The sequence below is a fragment of the Eucalyptus grandis genome, chromosome 5, assembly GCF_016545825.1.
Source record: "Eucalyptus grandis isolate ANBG69807.140 chromosome 5, ASM1654582v1, whole genome shotgun sequence".
Classification (NCBI taxonomy): Eukaryota; Viridiplantae; Streptophyta; class Magnoliopsida; order Myrtales; family Myrtaceae; genus Eucalyptus; species Eucalyptus grandis.
In genome coordinates, this window is record NC_052616.1 from 37,332,806 (window position 1) to 37,355,813 (window position 23,008).

Below are 23,008 nucleotides of genomic sequence, written 5' to 3' on the forward strand. Positions count from 1 at the left end.
GGAAGCACCAATACTTTCCGAGAGCACTCTTCAAGAGCCTTCATATTGTGTCCAACACTCTAACACGTGTCAGACATATTTCGACTGACACGCGATCAACAGGTAATAATAATAATAATAATAATAATAATAATAATGTGGAAAGGATAAAAAAATAGTCTTCGTGTTAGAATTTTATATTTTTTAGAATTGATATCGACATGTCGTATTATCTCGTGTCATATGTCGCGTGTCAGTATCGGTGCCATTTAGCCTTTGACAACCTCTCCACGATGGTTGTCAGTCATTGGAATCATCTCTGGCTAGCTAGGCCGAAACGTTTGTTTGCTGTTCTGGTTTTTCAAGCTCCGAGAAGCCGTTTCTGTCAGCCACCATCTCCACTCGGCCATCCTCGAAGCTTTGTGTATCCACTCCGTGGCCGGACGATGACCAAACGAGCCCACGCTTTCCCTAAAACCACCGTGGCCAATAGGGCGAAGACCGTTTCCTTCACTCTGCGCCCTAAAGTTGACCTTCAGTAATGGAGTTCGCCACTCGCAATTGAGGTGCGCAACCTGACATTTGAGGTCATGCGACTCAGTTCAGATGTTGCGTCACTTAGACTTTAGCTCAAGCACCTTCATCCATGGAGGTTGCAAGGAAAAACGAAGGAGAAAAGAAAATAAGAAAGAATATATATATATATATATATATATATTATAAATATTTAACCCTGCTGGAATTCCACATCATCAATGGGGAAAAAGAGAAGTATATGCATGGAATTTACACATCAAACTTTAACGGCAATATAAATAATGGGCCGGATTTTGATATAGAGTGAAAGTCAGTGATTTTTTTAGGCAAAAAAAGGTTTGGGCCAAAATTGAATATAGAGTGAAAGTTGATTTTTAGGGGAATTAGGCCCCCAATATGATGTGATCATATAATCGTATTTGAGCAATGTAGGATTCACAAATATTTTATGAACTTTCTAACAACTTTTAGCAAACTAAAAATGCAATTAATGCTAGCCTACATTTATAAAAACTTCTAACAAATTAACGCTCAAAATTACAACTTCCTGTTCGTTTTAGATATGGTGTTTTAGACAAATGGCTTGGTACTTTCTAATGTTTTAATAGAATTGGCTATAACATAATCATCACTAGCTTAAAAAAAAAAAAAAAAAAAAAAAACTCAAAATTTCCACTTTTTATTACCGGAAGAAAACTTCTGACCAAGAAAAAAAATACCGAAAGAAAAGAGTTCTGTTGTTCAGGATTGAACAACAAGGAAAGCACACGGGGAAGAAGCAATTGATAATTGCCTCTTGACCGAGCAAAACATTAATATTTTTACATTCTGTTGGAGCCATAACGTGACTGATCATATCACTGAGATTTAAAATAGCATGCTAGGGAAAGTCAACAACAATTATGATTATGGGTGATCGGCTTTAAGGTGGGTCAATGCTTCCTTTAGACCTAGAATTGGATTAGGCACGGTCGGTTTGCGGAATCAAAAATTGGCCTACCCTATTTTGAAACTGCACTGACTGGTCGGGGCTGATTCTATGGATAATCCCAGAACCGGCGATTTTTTGTTTTTGTTTTTCTTTTTTTTTTTTTCCTTCTATTCCTTACAAGTCTAGGTATTGCTAAGTGTGGACATGAGAACAAGTTACATGACTCTTGAACAGATTGCTATTTCCTACTCCGAGTCATCTTTCTCTTTTGGCCTTTTTTTTTCTCTTCCATTTGTTGGTGGTCATGATGGGAGGAAGCAAGATTAAAATCACAAGGGGTCGGTGTTAGCTCTCTGCTTTAGAGCTACAATTATAAAATGTTTTTACATCTTGAGACAATATAATTAACATCAACAGTTGCTCTCATCACACACAAACAAGAGAGAATCTTTTGATGCTAGTATCTGCACCAATAATGTAACTGTTGATGTAACATCAAATAGAAGTGTTCAGCATATCTATAAAATACTTAAACAAATCATAGATTCCACAATGCCATTCAGAGTAAATGAATGGAAAAGGAGGGGAAGAAAGACGAAGAGATATGACATTGACGTAACATGATTCTACAAAACAGAGAGGAACCATGAAACCAAATTGATTTTATCATTGCGAAGACAAATTATTTCAAGGCCATTTTTTTTGTATGTAATTTGTTTCCGAAGTGTACTAATTATTTGAGAGGCATGAAAAGGTTACAGTCTGTAGGTCCCGTAAAATATTTGCAACTGAAGAGCCCAGTTTGGAGAATTGTTGGAGTAATAATTGCATATGTTAATAAATTCAAGAAAGGGATCAAGGAAGAAGATATTTCTCTCAAATGAGTCTAACTAGTGGATTATTAAATATTAAGATACCGCACTTCGTCTTTTTCCTTAACCAAGGACATGCCATTATATTTCTCAAATGGCAATCTGGCTAAGAATACCCGCTCCAGAGGAAAGCTTTGCAGGATTAACAGGGCATCGGAAAATTGGAAAAAATAAAAAGAATGGGAATCTGAAACTCTACCTTTTGTTTACTAGGCAAATTTTACACCTATTTTCAGCAACTATTTTATGGCTGAACACCGCTCCACTCAAGCAGCTACACATAGTGTCGGTCTGGATAAGGGTACCCACCATCTCAAGATAAGCACCTTATCCTTGATGGAGAAAACCTCTGAATGAGTTTTAGTCCAACCAATGGCCCGCTAGTTCTAAGCTTGCAATTTCTTTTCAAAACATTCTACTGGACCAGCTATATTTACCTGGATGTGCATATAATTCTCCAGAATAAGGATACAATGACATTTTTTATTGCAGCAAACGATTTAGATATGGACAAGTGCACTTGCGCGCGTAGAGAGAGAGAGAGAGAGAGAGAGAGAGAGAGAGAGAGAGAGTTGTTCAGCAAGATCTGCAATTACCAAGAGCCCCAGCTACAATTCTTTCTCTAGCTAGTTGGGAGAATTGATCGAAAGGTAGAAATAGAAAGAGAATTCCTGAATTCTTCTTAAACGATATCTAAATGGGTGGGTGCTAGGAAGACCATTGTATTAGACTTTAGAAAAGAACCTTTTCTGAGAGGGTCTTTCAGGGAGATATAGCTAGCAGGCACAATGCTCTACTTCATTGATTGATAAAGTAAACTTTCGCTCAAAAAGTAGAATTGTTCTATTATGCTCGTGAAAGCCTCTTAAATTACTTAACTACAGGTTCATTGAAAAAGAACTATAATTTTCCTTAGGTTTATCTGATGTAAATAGGTGCTAACTGTAGTATATTATAAAACTATTTCGAACAGACAGTTCAGCTGGTGGTTGACCACTGTTCATACCATCAGGGTTTCCTCTTTCATTTAAATCTTGCAGAAGAGATACTGTTTCTTACACCATTATACCTCCAACATTTGAAACCCTTTGATCCAGAATTCCCATTATGGCAAGATAAGCAAGAAAAAAGTTGGAAACATTCATATATCAGGCAGACACTTGAAACCTAATGATTCTGTGGAAACCAGCCAATATTTTGATGATTTTGCATTTTTTTTTACCTAGCTCATCAGCTTGAAACCCAAGACAAATTCCATTTGCAAGACATGTCCAAATATCATGTTAGAGATAATATAGCAGACTAATTGACAAAGCAATTTGCAAAAGAAGTTATTATTTAAACAAAAACAAGTTCGCCAGTGGGAGAATGTGTTTTGTTAGGACGTTTACATATAGGTCTTGAGAATATCAATTTTAAGAAATGTCTGTACTCCGGATAATAGGTTTTCATGCAAGCAAATTATCCATGAACTGTACCATTTGATTAGCTAGGCAGTAACTAGGCATTGACCTTGGCAGAATTCTTGCATCATATATAAAAGGGTGGGTGTTTGGGGGTAACTATGGCTTAAATTTTTTAACTTTCACAATGCCTTTGGGTCGTTCTATATTTTCTCTTCAACATGGAACCTAATGTGCTTGGAGAACAAACATGTTGTAAACAGGGTGATGCTTAGAGGCTTTTAATTTGGATGGGCAACTTCTCTTCAGGGTGATCTTGCGACAGTGATCTGACTGAGAGAAGATTTTGTGGATGACTTGTATACTAGTACTGGCTAGGGGGGTGTCAATCAGTTACATCTTCCAAACATCGCACAGGAACTGTGCTCACCATTATAACAGTCTCGTTCTCTCTATCATGAAACTATGCAGTACTTTGGGCTAGTCTTTGAGCTCCAGAGAGAGGAAATTGAGCAAGGTGGTCCTCTATCTGCGAGATGAGTCTCCTTGCTTGATGTTGTATTCAGAAAAGTAATGAGCTAGGTCATGTTTCCCACAATACTTTTGACTCATAATCAGATTATTAACAGCAGCATATCTATGTATTTCAAGCTCTAAAAGTCAAGAGTTTTCATGGTTTGTGTTTTTCCCCGCTAAACTTTTTTGTTTTGATGCATCCCTTGGTAGGTCTCATGCTTCTTACCCCCTGCACTTGAGCTTCTTCTTTCAAAACCAATACTTCGACAGAGAGATCATGTCATAATCTAGACTAGCTACTCATGAAGTGTTCAAATCACATTCAAACAGATCCCATTTCACTACGTTATATGTCGACAAAGTCTAAAAAAAATAAAAATTGATGAGTTCTGCACAAGCTTAGCAAACATGAAATGTTAGATCATGGCAGCGTCAGACAGATAATAAATCTTCCCAGGAACACAAGCCATACATGACAATTTAGCTTGCCCTCATGTATGCAAGAAGATCAAGTACATTGCCCATGGCATATCAGAAAGCATAATTTGCTCATAGTCACAAAATCATACTTCTTTGAAGATACTATGTTTCCTGATTTAATCTTGATAACATTAAGACATCAAAGAATCTCACTGCAGTGAAAACAAGTGAGGAAGAAGAGATGAAGAAACAGGGGGCAAAGGGAAAATGAAAGAACAAACTAATGTTAGCTCAACTTATGGCACTTCCCAGAACTATAAATTTTTCAGTGGAAATTAACAAAAAGGAAAATGTTTAACCAGTAATAAAGAATTTAAGAAAAAGCAAATAAAGTGAAGATAGAAACAATTGATATAAATTCGACTTCTTGGGGCTTCAGAAACTTCGAGAGGTTATGTGTTGCAATATTCAAGGTGCAACAGCAAACAGAATCATTACAAATCTGCATCCATCAGTAATCAACATAAGGAATCATAAACCTCCAGTAAGCTTGAGTTGTCAATTATCACGTCACAATTTCAAAGTGGAGCTCAATCGATACAAAATGAGCAACAAAAGGAAGTTCAGAAACTGACCTAATGCATGCCTCGGAGATACTTGAATGCAACAAAAGCATCGAGTCGCAGCCTCCAAATTTATCATTTGCATGGCCATAATATACTTCTTTATACCTAAAAGTGGCTAAGAGTCATCTAATCACTTATGAACAAACAAATTTTAGAAAAGTTTAGTTCTATTTTAGTATGATCAACAGACATACCAATGCTCGATAATGTTGCTGCATTCATTATGCATGGTTTCCATGTCACAATAAGGAAGCATGCTAAAAACATTTCTGCAACTTCTGCAGCCTAAAATCCTGTCCTCTGCCACTGTCCAAGAATCAAGAGTGTTCATGTCTGCAAGTCTTGTTGCTTAAGAAAGCGCAAGGAGAAAAATAAAGAAAGCATATCAAACTTAGGACCTTTGCCAGAGAGAAAGTTGCTCTTCCTGTAGTTTCATCGTAAATCTAGGAAATGCATTTCATGAGAAATGTTTTCTCTGAAAAGCTATCTGATTGAGTATATAAAAGATTGATCAAGGCATATATTAGATTATATCAACAAGCTTTTGATCGATTGAAGTTGCTGAGAATCTCAAATGAAAAAGAGCTTCTTATTGGATTGGCCACCTCCACCTTTTCTAACAGTATTATTTATATACCCCTAAAGCAAGGTGCCTTTGTTTTTTCATTATGCTCTAAAAGGTACTAAAAGGGCCAAATATTTTTCTCATCAACTATTTATTACCGTCCGCAAAGTCATCTATGTTAGCGTTTTGTCACTACATAACTTTAAATGATTCCAGGAATAGACTATTAAACGAGAGATTATCTCTACAAGAAATCAGGCTTAAACTATTGGTGTAGATGTGGCCGTTGTGTGAAAAAAATGTGCCCAACAAGCAGGTTCTTAAATCATAATGGGCAATACAATTTTACAATTCATTTTTATACCAAATAAGTATACCAGTCTAGCTAACGTAACTTCACAAAAGCTGATGAAGGCCAAAATATGGTTCTAGACAGAGCACAATGGTAAATGAAATACATATAACATTGTGCATAATAAAGCCAGATTGTTGCTAGTGTTAGCCATAGTCATATTTTAGGAGAGCAAAAAGCATTTGACAGCCTTATAATGAATGGAAGATTCCACTTAATAACAGATTTGGTCAGATAATTCTTTTATCTTCTATTAAAAAAATAATCATGGGAGAAACATAAAAAATCAAAAACAACTACGAGTGGATAATTCGAGGGTATCAATTCATAACAATAACAAAGTGCTGTTGGCCAAGTTTAAACAAGGGGGTGGAAACGCAATGATAAACCATACAACTTTGTGTCCCATTAGTCCGGTTTCTTCCTGCCACATTGACGTGCCTATCCTCAACAATCACAAAGCTGTTCAATCAAAGAGTACAATCTGAAGCCATTCACTAATTAAGATCGAACTACTAATCATCTTAATTAGAAAATAAAGTAATATATCCGAAATGCACGTGGTTACTGAAAATCAGTTTTTTACCAAACTGGAACTTCAAGGCTGTCCAGAGCAAACTTTGCCTTATACAAGAAAAACACATAGGGCTTGTTACTTGTTTGGAGAAAAAGATGTGAGGATAAGAGTCAGTAGTTCTCTCACGCATGCACACATGCATTTAGCAACTCAAGAGGAAATTGGCATTAAGTTGCTACCAGTAGAAATATTTTAGTATCAATATGGAGCTATGAAAGCATATCTCAGAGCTATATGATCAAAATCTTGCAGGTCTTGTATAATATACTGGTTACAAACTTCCAAGCAATGATTATCAACCCATACTCATCCTGCAAGATGCCAATCTCACCTAACTGCTAAATTGATATGGCTCTAACAACACTGAAGCAAAAACAGCAATGAGTTTGAGAAACTAAATGTTGCTCATACGTGTGTCCGATCATTGGTACCTCAAAAGCTTATCTTTCATTGATCAGGTTCCACTCAAACATTCAAGAAGCTTCCAGGACTTCCAGGTCATTCTCCTTCATAAACGCTGTGGCACTAAAGGATGAAAACAGAATCCTAATCTATTGCAAAGGCCTCACAAATCAGAATTGACAATCAGCTTCTTGTGCTTTTGTCTCCATTCTACTAAATAACTTATCTGAACTCTGTTTCTCGTGATTTTATTTTTCACACAGTCCACAGGGTGAAAGAAATTAGCCACCTAACCAGTTATTCACGGGCACAAGCCAATGTTCATATTACTTCTCATGCTCCACGAAAATTAGGTAAAAGGATCGACTGTCAAGCAACCTCTTGTGGTGGCTTGCTATCTCACTGCATCTTCTCCATTTCTCCATTGTTTTAACTCTTCAAGTGCCTTGTAGAACTTAGCAACAGATTCTCGTACCAGTGATCAAAGTTCCTCAAAATTCAATCGTCCTGGCAAACCTATCACTGGCTGCACATCTTCATGAAAGGTGCATACTACCATTCCTATACACCTCAAAAGCACGCATCACTCTTCAGTGCGATTGGTTGTCCGTTTCAATGCCTGGTTTCCCGTGAGGGAGTTCCCAACATATATAGCACCCGGATTGGTTCGGTTTTTCACCTGAAAAGGGGACTGACCCAAACCCATTTACACCCTGCTTCCCGTTGTTTCACTTTCCCTCGCTTGTTTTACCTTTGAACCTAGACTTCACCTACTTCTACCAATAAATTGCCACCTATGAAAACAAAGAAAGAGAAGTTATACCTTCCAGAGATTGTCATGAATTCCCATGGCTTCGATCAGCAGTTGCAGTCCGTCGCCTCAATCGCCCGTCTCCATCGCCATTGGAAGACGAACTTCTTCTATCTGCCTCCGTTGGTAGGCGGCGATCCTACATTCGTCAGAGCTTGCTGGCGTTGGATGGAAGATGAGCAGCCGTGTTGCTGAAAGCTGCGTCGGTGGAGTTCGAAGTTTGCCCATGGCGGAGGAGAGGAAAGTGGATTTAGCAACGGGAAATAAAGATATATTATTTAGGTATAATACCCATAGAAAAAAAGTGGAGAGAGAAAAACTATTTAAAAAAAAAAAACAGAGAGAGAGAGAAAGATAAAAGAGACGGTAGAATTAACAGAGTTTTATTTAAATTTCTTTTGGGAGAAAAGAGAAAAAGAAGGAACAAGAAGAAAGAAGGCATTGTATAATCAAGATCAGCCGTGTTCACTCACCAACAAATTACTTCCTTAGCAAGTTTCCATCTTTCCAACTACAGATGCAGCCAGCCGACCCTGCCATTCTCATCTCCATGGGTCAAATTAGAATCCACCATGATTTTGACTCGCTTGTTTTGAGAGAGAATAAACTCATGTTTTCTCTTTGATCCTCTTTGATCACGCTCGTCAGTACTAATTGACAATCTTGAAAGTTTTTTAAGTAAATCTAATTCAATGAGATCGTTTCCACTTTCCATGCATTTGTGAACTCCCTTGCAAGTCTTTTAGTAGATCTATTTTGATCAAGCGATGCTTGTGCATATGTAAACTCTTTACTTCTGGATCTGTTGAATCGTTATCCTTGGCTTGGATTGACTGAAGGTAGGGAGAGAAGGAATTTCTACCAGAGAAATACATGACGTTCGCGGAGTTCATACCTTCCGTATGACCAACCTCATAGAGGAAAGCTAGATCGATTAGCTAATTCTCTTGAATCTCAACCTTTAAATTGTCCTCTAGTTGTTTGCATATTATTTGCAACCCCCAATCTTTCACCTGTGCACCTGAAACTTTCAAGCTAAATTGTACATAACTCCCATCAATTTGACCAAAATCAACTTCCTGTAAGTGAGATGGTGGGCAATAGCGAAGCGAGATATGATTTGACCTTATAGGAATGAACTTTTTTTTAATAATATGCTGCCTTTGGCCATTAAAATGTTCTTCAATCTCAACGAAGTCATCCTTACTTACTTCAAACGGGATGGTGCCAGTGTCAGTGTCACAGTCAAAAACAACACAAAAAATGAATTGAAGAAACTTGTCATGCAAATTCTCTGAGGCCTTGAAAGATATGGAACCCACTTTATCAGGTCGGAGCCACCCTGGCATTTCTTCTCTAGGGAGACGAATACAGCAAAAATAATTCTGTTAAAAAATAGATAGTTAGTAAGTACCTGAGTAGAAGAATTCAATTTGAATTTAGTAAGTAATACTAGTGAATCCCGCTTTCAACTAGAGCTCTATAAATGGGTAGAGATCCATCAATCTTTGCTTTTATTAATATAGAAGTCCCATGTGACAAAAATTGTTCCCACAAATTACTATGCAGAATTTCTTTATATTTCTTTGGTTTTCTCCAGCCTCGGATTGCATTTTCTGCTATTGCAATATATAAACACACCCTGGATCCCGCATAAACTCCACAAAGATAAGTGCGCGTGTGCGTCTCAGAGAGAGAGAGAGAGACTAACATGTTCAGGTGAGGCAGTATCGACCCATGTCAAATGTCGACGGACCAAATGATAAATTGAAGTAAAATGGCCATTTGTTTGCGGAGGTTCTCGTCCGGGCACCCCAAGAGAAACGACAAACTGTGGAAGGTCCCCCTCCCCCCCAAGCCTGGCAAAATGTCCGTTCATAAAGGAAAGCATCTCAAAATTGTTCCACGGCAGTCGTAACACTCTCAGGAAGGAAAACAGGAATTATTCACAAGCTATTCTACTTGGGACTGATTACATGCACAAATGTTTAACCGGTATGAATTTGGTAGTTTGGTCTTCATGTGTGGACCGGTTGAATCCTCGTGCTTTGGAAGCTTGATCGGGCATCTCTGAATGGTCAAGTATCCAAGTTTTTGTAACTTGTAAATGTTAGATGGAAGACTTCTCAGGTTCTTGGACTCATATATTTGGGAAAATTATTTAAAAAGTCCTAAACTTATTGTAATTGTGCGAATTCAGTCATAAATTTATTTTTTGACCAATTGAGTCATAAACATTTTACAATTATTCTCGATTAATCTACCCGGCCAAAAAATAATTTTCAAATTATTCATTTCTCTCAAAACAAATGAAGTCTATATTGATGTGTCAATATTTACATGTCATCCAACCATTTCTTTCACATTTCTCCTTTAGTAGACAAGGTCTACAAATTTCCTTTTGATGGATAACTGCCGATCAACTTCGGCTTGTCACATGGTTGATTATCTATATTTCTGACATTTGCCCAAATTTATAAGAATATATAAACAGATATGATCCAAAATTACCATCTTCTTTCCGGCAAATGTTCTGGTATTTCTGGGTTTAACTAGAATTGATTATAAAAAAAAAACACTCAAATTTGGACTTCTCATTACATCATTACCAGAAGAAAAGAGGCATCTTGTTCCCGATTGAAGAATAAGAAAATCACGTTGAGGTAAGAAGCAATTGCCAATTGGCTCTGGACCGAGCAAATAATTAAGATTTTAATATACTCGTGGAGCCACACGTGACTAACATGGTCTCCACGTCAATCACTGAGATTTTCTCAGTCAACAACGATCAAGACATTAATTGACTGATCAATACTATAAATTCAACTATGTAGGACATAATTGGTATAACTGGGAAGCTCAAATCCAATCAATGGAATTCTTTCCCAGGAAATCCATGATCATTGTCACGGATCACACATGACAGTCCAGAACCATAAAGCTCAAAATTATCAATAGTGCACCTGGAATTACCTCGAAGTTCAAAAAACTCATATCAAACTACATCGCAAAATATGTAGACAACAATTAGCCTCAGAAAACTTATGCTTGTACAGGTTTATGCTGTAAAATTATCGAAACAATCTGATAATCAAGTTAAAGCACGAAATCACTGGTGATCACATCTGCAACCCTTTGTAGACACATGAACATCCTGGCAAAAACTGATATGGACATGCATCACACTTCCTTCCTTAGATCCCTTGACCAAACTCTGAGATTAGAAGAGCAGTAAATGGCACATGCATTATAAGTCAGAGTGCATCGAATCATTTGAAGACACTTTGTGGAATGCTAACAAAATTTACACAGATCTCTACACTTAAAAGGGCTGTTTCTAAAATATTTTAACATCTTGAGACAAAATAATTAACACTAATTGTTTCTGCCATATCACAAACTAGAGAGAATCTTACTATGATAGAACCAGCACCAATAATGTCACATTCAGATTTGTGCTTTATTACAAAACTACAGTTCAAAAGTTATCTTGCAAATAGTTCACTTCAAGAGTGGGAGCTACCTTGAAGTGAAAGTTTGACTTAGCTTATAGTCAAATGAACAGATTAACTGAGAGGAATAAGAACAATGAACACTATGATCAGAATAAACCAAGAATCAGTAATGAAGAGCAATGACTTATGTTCTTCCTCATTGTGATTGACTACAATCATACAAGTAAATCTATAGCTATAGGTATACTCGATCTCAACATGAGCATCCCATCAAACTGTCACGGCAAGAATCATTGCCACAGTGCCCTAATTTAGCACAACCTATAATATAAAAGGTCACACCATGTACACACTAGTTACATGCATGAGTAACTGATAATCATTCGATATGCATCGGAGGTGCATCATATCACCATACATGTGCACATGATGTTCATAAAAGAAAGGAATCATAAGTTTAAAGGTTTTACCTAGTTGTGCAAAGGTATGAGAGTGTTCAACAGGATGAATCAATGCAGGCAGATCTAATGAGAAGCATGATTTACCCGTGACCTGTGAGGCTTTGAAGCTGAAAATCAAATATTAGCATTTAGTATATCTATGGAATACTTAAACAAATCATAGATTCCACAATGTTGTTAACAAAAAGTGAATGGAAAAGAAGGGGAAGAAAGGCAAAGAGAAATGATATTCATGGAATAGGGTTCTACAAAACAGAGAAGAAACATGAACCAAATTGATTTTATCACTACAAAGACAAATTATTTCAAGGCCATGTTTTCTGTATGCAATGAGTTTCCAAAGCATACTAATTATCTCAGATGCATGTAAAGATTATGATCTGACTGCACTTGAAGAGCTCTTATTGAAGAATCGCTCGACCAAGAACCACGTATGTATAGCAGTTAGGGATCAAGGAAGAAGATATTTCTCTCAAACAAGTCTAATCAAAGAATTCTCAACAATGAAGACACCACACTTCATCTTTTTCCTTAACTGAGGGCATGACATCCCATTTCTCATATGGCAATGAGGCTAGGAATACCCAGTCTAAAGTAAAGTCACATGTGATAAGCAGGGCATCTGAAAATTGGCAAAAAGAGAGATGGGGCATCTGAAACTCAACCTTTGGTTTCCTGGGCAAATTCTACACATTTGCATAGCAGTTATTAAATGGCTGAGCACTCCTAGTGTCGGTCTGGATAGTGTACTTACCATCTCAAGATAAACACCTTATCCTTGATGGATGCTTGCAATTTCATTAACCCTCTGTCATTACATGATATTCCACTGGGCCAGCTTCATTTCTCTTGGATGTATGGATACAACAACATATCTTCACTACAGCAAACGATCTAGAGAGAGAGAGAGAGAGAGAGAGAGAGAGAGAGAGAGAGTTGTTCAGCATAATGTGCAATCACTAAAAGGCCCAGCAACAATTCTTTTCCAGCTATTTGAGAGAATTGGTTAAAAGTACAAACAGAAAAAGGCTTCCAAAATTCTTTTTAATCAATATAAAAGAGGATGAGCGCAAGGAAGACTGCAGAATTTGAGTTTAAAAGAGAACTTATTCTGCGGAAGGGTCTTTCAGGAAGATGTTGCTAGCAGACTCAATGCTCAACTTCATCGATTGAAAAGGCAAACTTTGGTTCAAAAAGTAGAATTGCTCTATTATGCTCATAGAAGCCTCTTAAAAAGTGTAATTAACTGTGGGTCCATTGAAAAAGAACTATCATTTCCCTTAAGTTACCTCATGTAAATAGGTGCTAACAGCAGTACTATAACATTGTTATACACATTACAATTGGTTAAAATGGTTGGTTGCTGTTCATACCATTGGGGTTTCCTCGTTCATAAAAATCTCAGAGAGAAGAAATTGCTTCTGATGCCATTATACCTCCACAACATTTGAAACCCTTTGATCCAGAATTCCCATTCCTGCAAGAGCAACAAGAATAAAGTTGGAACATTCATAAATTAGCCAGACACTTGTAAGGGGGAACATAGATGAAATTTCCGTGGAAACCAGCCAATATTTCCAATGATTCTGCATTTTTACCTAGCTCATTAGCTTGAAACCAGAGACAGGTTCCATTAGCAAAACATTTCCAAATTTCATGCTGGAGATAATTTAGTAGACTAATTGACAAAGCACTTTGCAAAAGAAGGTACTATCTGAACAAAAACAAATTTGCCAATAAAGGAATCTGTCTAACTTAAGACGTATACATTTCGGTCCTAAGAATATCAAATTTGCCAAATGCCTACTCCAGGAAATAGCTTTTCATGCAAGCAAATTATTTGTGAAGTGTACCATTTGCTTCAATTAACAGTAACTAAACTCTACTAAGTGGTTTGACCTTGGCAAAATTCCGGCATCAGATTTTAAAGAGGTGTGTGTTTGGGTTAACTATGGCTTATAATTTTTTACCTTAACGATGCCTTAGGGTTGTTCTATAATTTATCATTGACATAAAACCTAATGTCCTTGAAGAACAAACAACACTTTGTAAACAGGGTGATACTTCGGGGCTCTTACTATGGATGGGCAACTTCTGTTCAGAGAGATATTGGCATTGGTGATCTGATTGAGAGAAGATTTGGAGATGACTTCTTTACTAGTATTGGCTAGGATGGGTTTCAATCAGCTATAAATTCCAAGTATTGCATATGAACCACGCTCACCGTTATAACAACTGTCTCATTCTCTCCATCATGAAACTATGCAATAATTAGGGCTAGTTTTTAAGCTCCAGAGAAAGGAACTTGAGCTAGGCAGTCCTTTATCTGCAAGATGAATCCTCTTGCTTGATGTCGTATTCAGAAAGGAAATGAGCTAGCTCATGTTTCCCACAATACTTTTGACTCATGATCAGATTACTAAGAGCAGCATAACTACGAATTTCAAGCTCTAAAAGCCAGAGTTTTCATAATTGGTTTTTTCCCTAAATTTTTTATTAATTGCATCCTCAGTAATCTCTTGCTTCTTCCCCCCATAATTGAGCTTGTTTTTTAAATCTAATCCTTAAACAGAAAAACAATGTCCACAATCTATATTAGCTATTTCGTGTACTGCACAATCACAATGAATGAGATCCTGTTTTGCTACGTTTTAACTTTTATGTCTACAGAGTCTTGAGGGAAAAATAGATGACTTCTAAACAAGCTTCTAACACATAATGTTAGAACATGGCAACATCAGACAGAAGAAAAATTATACTGGAAACACAAGCCAAACACCACAATCAAGCAAACACATGCTCTCATGTATGCAAGAAGAGCAACTGCAACTAGCAAACAAGAAAAGAGATTTCCTTATCAAGTACATGGCCCTTGGCATATCAGAAAGCATAATTTTTTCACACTTGAAATATTGCATTTCCTTGAAGATACTATTTTCTCAAATTTGGTTGTGCGACACCATATGTGAGGGACATGACCTCAAGTGAGCTGTTGCACCTTAATCACAGGGAGAGAAATATGACAACGGCTTATGTATGATGGTGATTATCGTCATTTTCCTTAAAATTACACAAAAAAGTTCGGTATTTATTATAATAGAATCGTAGAATGCTAACTTATTAAGCACATTAATCAATAAGTAAAGTCACAAAATCTAATTTACATTTACTAAAGTACTTTACACGAGACTCGTTCAGACTATATTACTTTATTTTTGAGAATTAGCTAAGCGGTTACTAATTTGACAGTGGGCCCCATACGATTAATGTGTCAATATTTATATGTCATCAAACCGTCTTTATGCATTTCTCCCAAAAGTAGACTGGCGCTCATCCAAGGTCTCATTATCTTCTATGCATTTCCTTTTGATGGATAAATGGCTGTTGACTTCGGCTTCTTGTCGTTCGATCGCACTCATACATGATTAATTATCTATTTTTCTAGCATTAGCCCAAATTTATAAGAATATATAACAGACTATGATCCAAAATTACCATCTTCCTGTCCGTTTTAGATTGTGGGTCTTGCAGGCAAATGTTTTGGTATTTCTAGTGCTTTACTAGAATTGATTATGATATAATCATTACCACTTAAAAAAGAAAACTCAAATTTTGACTTCTTATTACCAGAAGAAAAGAGGCATCAACCTATCATGGTCACCATGCGACCTATCAAATCACTGATTTTCTCACAATAATATGAAAGTTAAAGTCGATAACAATCAAGACATTAATAGACTCATCAATAGTATAAATTCAAGTATTTAGGACATAATTGGTATAACTAGGAAACTTGAATCCAGTGAAATCCATGCGAAAACACATGCATATACTTTGCCTCTTCTATCATGTTAGGGATCACATAGGACATAGTCTAGAACTATAAATCTCAGAATTATCAATAGCACGCCTAGAATTATCTCAAAGTTAGAAAAATTCAAATCAAACTCCATCACAGAATATATAAATGACAAAAAGTAACCTCAGAAGAAAACTGATGCCTACACAGGTTTATGCCGTAAAATTATCTAAACAATCTGACAATCAAGTTCAAGCATGAAATCGCTTGTGATCACATCTGCAACCCTCTGTAAACACATGAACATCTGGGCAAAAACTGATCTGGACATGCATCACACTTCCTTCCTCGGATTCCTTGATGAAATTCTGTGACTAGAAAAGCAGTAAACGGCACATGCATTGTCTATCAAAGTGCATGGAATCATAAGAAGACATTTTATTGGATGCTAATAATATTTACACGGGTCTCTACACTTAAAGGGCTGTTTCTAAAATGTTTTAAAATCTTGAGACAAAATAATTAACACTAGTTGTTTCTGCCATATCACAAACTAGAGAGAATCTTACTATGCTAAAACCAGCACCAATAATGTCTCATCCAGATTTGTGCTTCATCACAAAACTATAGTTCAAAAGTTATGTTGCTAAGTTCACCTCAAGAATGGGAACTACCTTGAAGTGAAAGTTTGACCTAGCTTATAGTCAAATGAACGGCTTAACTAACTGGAATAAGAACAATGAACAATATGATCAGAATAAACCAAGAAGCGGGAATGAAGAGCACGACTTAGCTTCTTCCTCATTGTGATTGACTACAATCATATGAGGAAAGCTGTAGCTATAGGTATACTCGATCTTAACGTGAGCATCATATCAAACTGTCACAGCAAGAAACAATGCCACAGCGCCTAATCGGACACAACCTATGATATAAAGGTCACACCATGTAGACACTAGTTGAATGCATGAATGACTGATATAATCATTCGATATGCAGCAGAGATGCATCATATTAGTATACCCGATGTACATAATGTTCATAAAAGAAAGGAATCATAAGTTCAAAGGTCTTACCTAATTGTGCAAAGGCATGAGAGTGGTCAACAAGATGAATCAATGCAGGCATATCCAATGAGAAGCATGATTTACCCATCGTGACCTGAGGCTTTGGAGCTGAAAACCAAATATTAGCATTCAGTATATCTATAAGATGCTTAAACAAATCATAGATTCCACAATGTCATTAGTAGAAAATGGATGGAAAAGAAGGGGAATAAAGGCGAAGAGAAATGATATTCTTGGAAAAAGGTTCTACAAAACAGAGAAGACACATGAACCAAATTGATTTTATCATTACAAAGACAAATTATTTCAAGGCCATGCTTTCTGTATGCAATGAGTTTCCAAAGCATACTAATTATCTCAAATGCATGTAAAGATTATGATCTGATCAGTTTTTAAAATATTTGCAACTGAAGAGCTCTTATTGAAGAATTGCTCAACCAAGAACCATATATGTATAGCAATCCATGATAGGGATCAAGGAAGAAGATATTTCTCTCAAATGAGTCCTAATCAAAGAGTTCTCAGCTATTAAGATACTAAACCTTGTCTTTTCCTTTAACCAAGGACATGATGTCCCATTTCTCAAATGACAAACTGCCTGAATACCCAGTCTACAAGAAAGCTACATGTGATAAATAGGGGATCTGAAAATTGGCAAAAAGAGAGACGGGGCATCTAAAACTCTACCTTTTGTTTCCTTGGCAAATTCTACATATATTCATAGCAATCATTAAATAGCCAAACACTCTTAGCGTCGGTCTGGATAAGTGTACTTAGGATCTCAAAATAAACACCTTATCCTTGATGGATGCTTGCAATTTCATTAACCCTTTTGTCATTACATGACATTCCACTGGGCCAGCTTTATTTATCTGGGATGTAAGGACACAGAAATATATATTTACTGCAGCAAACGATCTATAGAGAGAGAGAGAGATAGAGTTGTTCAGCATAATATGCAATCACCGAGAGGCCCAGCAACAATTCTTTCCAGCTATTTGAGAGAATTGGTCAAACAGTACAAATAGAAAGAGGCTTCCCGAATTCTTTTTAATCACTATGGAAGAGGATGATGGCGAGGAAGACCACAGTATTTGAGTTTAAAAGAGAACTTATTCCGAGGAATTGTCTTTCGGGAAGATGTTGCTAGCGCAGACACCGCTCAACTTTATTGATGGAAAAGGTAAACTTTGGTTCGAAAAATAGATTTGCTTTACGATGTTCATAGAAGCCTCTTAAAAAGTGTAATTAACCATGGGTCCATTGAAAAAGAACTATCATTTTCCTCAAGTTATCTCATGTAAGTAGGTGCTAACAGCAGTATCATAACATTCTTTCAAACAGACAATTCAATTAATTAAAATGGTTGATTGCCATTCATACCATTAGAGTTTCCTTGTTCATAAAAATCTCGCAGAAGAGGAATTGCTTCTGATGCCATTATACCTCCACAACGTTTGAAACCCTTTGATCCAGAATTTCCATTACCGCAAGAGAAACAAAAAAGTTGGAAACATTCATAAATTAGGAGACACTTGAAATGGGTAACATAGATGAAATTTATGTGGAAACCAGCCAATATTTCCGATGATTCTGCAATGTTAGATTGCTCATCAGCTTGAATCCAGAGACAGATTCCATTTGCAAAACATGTCCAAATATCATGCTGGAGATAATTTAGTAGACTAATTGATAAAGCACTTTGCAAAAGAAGGTACTATCTGACCAAAAACAAATTTGCTGATAAAGGAATGTGTCTAAACTTAGGAAGTATACATTATGGTCCTAAGAATATCAATTTTGCTAAATGCCTACTCCAGGAAACAGCTCTTCATGCAAGCAAATTATCTGTGAAGTGTGCCATTTGATTCAATTGACATTAACTAGACTCTACTAAGTGGCGTTGACCTTGGCAGAATTCTTGCATCATATTTAAAAGAGGTGTGTTTGGGGTAACTATGGCTTAGATTGTTTTACTTCAACAATGCCTTCAGGTTGTTCTATAATTTCTCTTCAACATAAAACCTTATGTCCTTGAAGAACAAACAACACTTTGTAAACAGGGTGATACTTTGAGGCTCTTAATATGGATGGGCAACATATGTTCAGAGAGATCTTGGCACCAGTGATCTGATTAAGAGAAGATTTGTGGATAACTTGTTTACTAGTATTGGCTGGGATGGGTTTCAATCAGCTACAAATTCCAAACCTTGCATATGAACCATGCTCACCATTATAACAACAGTCTCATTCTCTCTATCATGAAACTATGCAATAATTAGGGCTAGTTTTTGAGCTCCAAAGGGAGGATTTTGAGCTAGGCGGTCCTTTTATCTACAAGATGAGTCCTCTTGCTTGATGTTGTATTGAGAAAGGCAATGGGCTAGTTCATGTCTCCCACAATACTTTTGACTCATAATCGATTACTAAGAGCAGCATAACTATAAATTCAAGCCCCCAAAGTCGAGTTTTCATGGTTTGTTTTTTCCCTAAATTTTTTATTAAACGCGTCCTTAGGAAAAATCTCTTGCTTCTTCCCCCTGTAACTAAGCCTGTTCTTTCAAATCTAATCCTTAAACAGAAAAACAATGTCCACTATCTACATTAGCTACTTTTTGTATTACTCAATCACAATGGACCAGATCCTGTTTTGCTGCATTTTAACTTTTATGTCAACAAAGTCTTGAGGGAAAACTTGGTGACTTCTGAAGAAGCTTCAAACAAGAAATGTTAGATCATGGCAGCATTAGACAGATGAAAAGTTATACTAGAAACACACGCCATATGCCACAATCTAGCAGACACATGCTCTCATTTATGCAAGAAGGAAAAGAGATTTCTTTATCAAGTACATTGCCCATGGCATATCAGAAAGCATAATTTCCTCATAGTTAAAATATCATATTTCCTTGAAGATACTATATCTCAATATCAATAAAGACATCAAAGAATCTCACTGCACTCAAAAAGTAGGACTTCCCAGAACTGTATAGGGAAAATAAAAAGAATACAGAAATTTCAAACAAGTCATAAAGAATTTAAGAAAAAGGAAATAAAGTGGGGAAAAAAAGAATTAATATAAACTTGACTCGGACACGGAAACTCCAATTTCTTCCATTTAGACAAGGCAAAGGTCAGAAAAGATGGAAAATCAGTTCCACAAACCTCCATTTATTTTCATTGTGCAAGGTTCGCATGTCCCATAAAGAGAGCATACGAAAACTTCTCGCAACTTCGCAGCCAATAATCCAGTCCTTTGCCACTATTCAAAAACAATATCAAGAGCTTCCATCTCTGCATGTCTTGTTGCCTTGGAAAGCACAAGGAGAAAACAACGCGACCATATCAAACTTAGGAGCTTTGTCAGAGAGACAGTTGCCCTTAGCGTAGTTTCAACATAAATTTAGAAAATGCATTCCATAAGAAATGTGTTCTCCTTTAAGCTAACTGATTGAAAGTATATATGAGATTGATCAAGGCATACACTATGTGAATTCAACAAGTTGTGCTCGCTTGAAGTTGCTGCAAATCTTACATGGAAAAAGAGGCTTCTTATTGGATTAGCCACCTCCAGCTTTTCTAACAGTATTTTCATATATACCCCCTGTAGCAAGGAACCTTTTTTTTTTTTTTCTTATCATGCTCCACAAGATACTAAAAGGGCCAGATAATCTTCGCATCAACTATTCATTACTGTTCACAAAGCCATTTATAGCAGTGTACCATCACCACATAACTATCAAAGATTACAGCAATAGACTATTACATAAGAGATGATCTCTACCAGAAACCAGGCTTAAACTATGTGTAAATATGGTCATTGTATGAAGAAATGTCCCAAGGAGCAGGTTCTTACATCTCAAAAGGCAATACAATGCTCACGGCGCATTTTTATACCAAATGAGTATACCAATAGTCTAGCTGACATAAGGCCTACAAAAACAGTGGTAGGAACTTCACAAAAGCAAATAAAGACTGTAATATTGTTTCAGACAGAAAAATGGCAAATGAAAAACGTGAAACATTAGGCATAATAAAGCAAGATTTTAGTTATTGTTAGCAGTATATTTTATGAAAGAATAATGGGAACATCACCCTTTATAGCCTAATAATGCATAAAGAAATCCACTCATTAATGATTTGGTCCAATATATTGTTTTATCATCTATTAAAGAAATACTTAAGAGAGAAACATGAGATGATCAATAATAAACTACGAGTGGATAATTTGAGGGTATCAATCCATAGCAATAACAAAGTGCTGCTGGGCCAAAATTTAAAGAAAGGGATGGGGAAGTACTGATAATCATACATTTCGTGTCTCACTAGTCGGGTTTCTTCTTGCTGCAATAACATGCCCATCCTCAACAATCACACAGCTGTTCAATCAAAGTATTACACAAATAAAGCACAACCTGAAATCATTCACCAATTAAGACTGAAATACCAATCATCGTAATTAGCAAATAACATAACATATCTGAAATGCACCTGTTTTCCAAAAACCAGTTTCTTACCCAACTGGAACTTCAAGGCTGTTGAAAGCAAGTTTCACCTAATAAAAGCAAAGCAAAGAGGTCTTGTTACTTGTTTGGAGAAAACAATATGAGGATAAGAATAAGAAATTATCTCATTAAGGCATGCATGCATACAGGCAATTCAAGAGGAAAGCAAAGCATCAAGTTGCCAAAGTAGATATATTTCATTATCAATATGTAGCTACTTATGGAATGAATGCATGTTTCATAGCTATATGATAAATATCTTACAGGTCCTCCATAATATTCTGATCACAAACTTCCAGAAATGACTGTCACCGCACACTCAACCTCTAATTGAGATGCAAATTCCACCTACCGTTAGACTGATATAGCTCTAACAACACTAAAGCGAAAACAGCAACTAATTTGAGAAACTACAAGTTGCTCATTCCAGTGTTATCATCGGTACCTGAGAGCTTATCTTTCATTATTAGGTTTTAAAAAGTTCAAGAAGCTTCCAGGAGTTTTAACTTCAAGGTCATATTCCTCCATAAAAGCTGTGGTAGATAAGGATAAAAAGGGAACCCCAAACTGTTGCAAATGCCTCACAAATCAGAACTCACAATCAGCTTCTTGTGCTTTTGTCTCTATTTTACAAAATTACTAGTGTAAACTTTGTGTTTCTCGTGATTTTTGCTTTTTCATACCTAGAGAACATAGGGCCAAAGAAAATAAGCACTGACCGATTCTTGATGGGCACAACCAATGTTCATATTACCCTCACGCTCCAAATAAATTTGGCTTCAATTCTCCCTAGTTGCCAAAGTCAACAAATGGTAAGATGGTGTGGATCACAATCAAACTTTCCTGGTGGCTCGCTACTCACTTCTTATTCCTCTATGGCTATGCCCCTTCAAGCACCTCAAAAAAATTAGCAACAGATTCCTATCTCAGTGATCAGAGTTTCTCGCAATTCAGCACATTTTTATGATATGTACATACTATACATCTACATTTCCGAGACACCTCAAAAGCACCCAAATCTCTCTCTCTCTCTCTCTCTCTCTCTCTCTCTCTCTCTCTCTCTCTCTAGAAAGAAAGAAAGAATCGTCATACCTTCTAGGGATTGTCCCTGATTTTGCAGCGTGCAACGTCGCTTACCATCGAATTCACTACCAAGCATCGACAAACAAAACTTCCGAAGAGAACACTCATTCAGCGTCTCTTGAACAAATTCAACGACACATTCTTCAAGTTCCCGTGCAACTCCAGCACCAAACGAATCGAATTCAAAATCCTGCTCAAGTATTGCATCGACTCGATACGATCTGGATGTGCCAGGTGTTACCCGATCTATATAGCAAGCCGCACGAAGCCGGGAACCTCGGAGAGAATCTTTCCCCGAAGAAGCTACGCCACCGGTTCCCATGGCGTCGGTCGGCGGGCGGTAGTCCGTCGCCTCCGCTCGTTGGCCTCCGTCGCCCGTCGGTTTGCTAGGGACTTCTTCTGTGGGTCGCCTCCGCTTGCCAAGCGGCGATCTTGCATTTGTCAGAGATCGCCAGTGTCCGACGGAAGATGGTGGAGCTAGAAGTTTGGGTAGGGCGGAGAAAAGAGGATTTAGCCAAAAGGAAGAACTTCACACAAAGAAAAGAGATAAAAAGAGAAGGCAGAATTACAGAATTTTATTTATAAGTTTCTTTTTTCGTGGAGAAAGGAAAACGAGAAGGAACGAGAAGAAAGAAGGCATTGTAATG

The 23,008-nt window shown here is 36.9% G+C and overlaps 2 long non-coding RNA genes across 12 annotated transcripts; both read right to left on the reverse strand.

Annotated features, from left to right (window-relative positions):
• Window positions 1–4,767: 4,767 nt before the first annotated feature.
• On the reverse strand, window positions 4,768–8,313 carry LOC104444730. Of its 3 annotated transcripts, none has more exons than XR_005551284.1 (3): window positions 8,004–8,313; window positions 5,479–6,663; window positions 4,768–5,389 (listed from the first exon to the last, which is right to left on the reverse strand). It is a non-coding gene; the product is annotated as an uncharacterized LOC104444730 (long non-coding RNA). The 3 variants fall into 3 exon arrangements; XR_005551283.1 differs by having other exon boundaries at window positions 4,768–5,160; window positions 5,294–6,663; XR_005551282.1 differs by having other exon boundaries at window positions 4,768–6,663.
• A 2,519-nt stretch (window positions 8,314–10,832) lies between these two features.
• On the reverse strand, window positions 10,833–22,625 carry LOC108959930. 9 transcript variants are annotated; one of them, XR_005551274.1, is made up of 9 exons: window positions 22,371–22,625; window positions 21,291–21,328; window positions 21,086–21,152; window positions 20,630–20,706; window positions 19,939–20,083; window positions 13,281–13,384; window positions 12,662–12,801; window positions 11,917–12,014; window positions 10,833–11,205 (listed from the first exon to the last, which is right to left on the reverse strand). It is a non-coding gene; the product is annotated as an uncharacterized LOC108959930 (long non-coding RNA). The 9 variants fall into 9 exon arrangements; XR_005551269.1 differs by having other exon boundaries at window positions 21,265–21,328; XR_005551273.1 differs by having other exon boundaries at window positions 21,086–21,188; window positions 21,265–21,328.
• Between the last annotated feature and the right edge of the window lie 383 nt (window positions 22,626–23,008).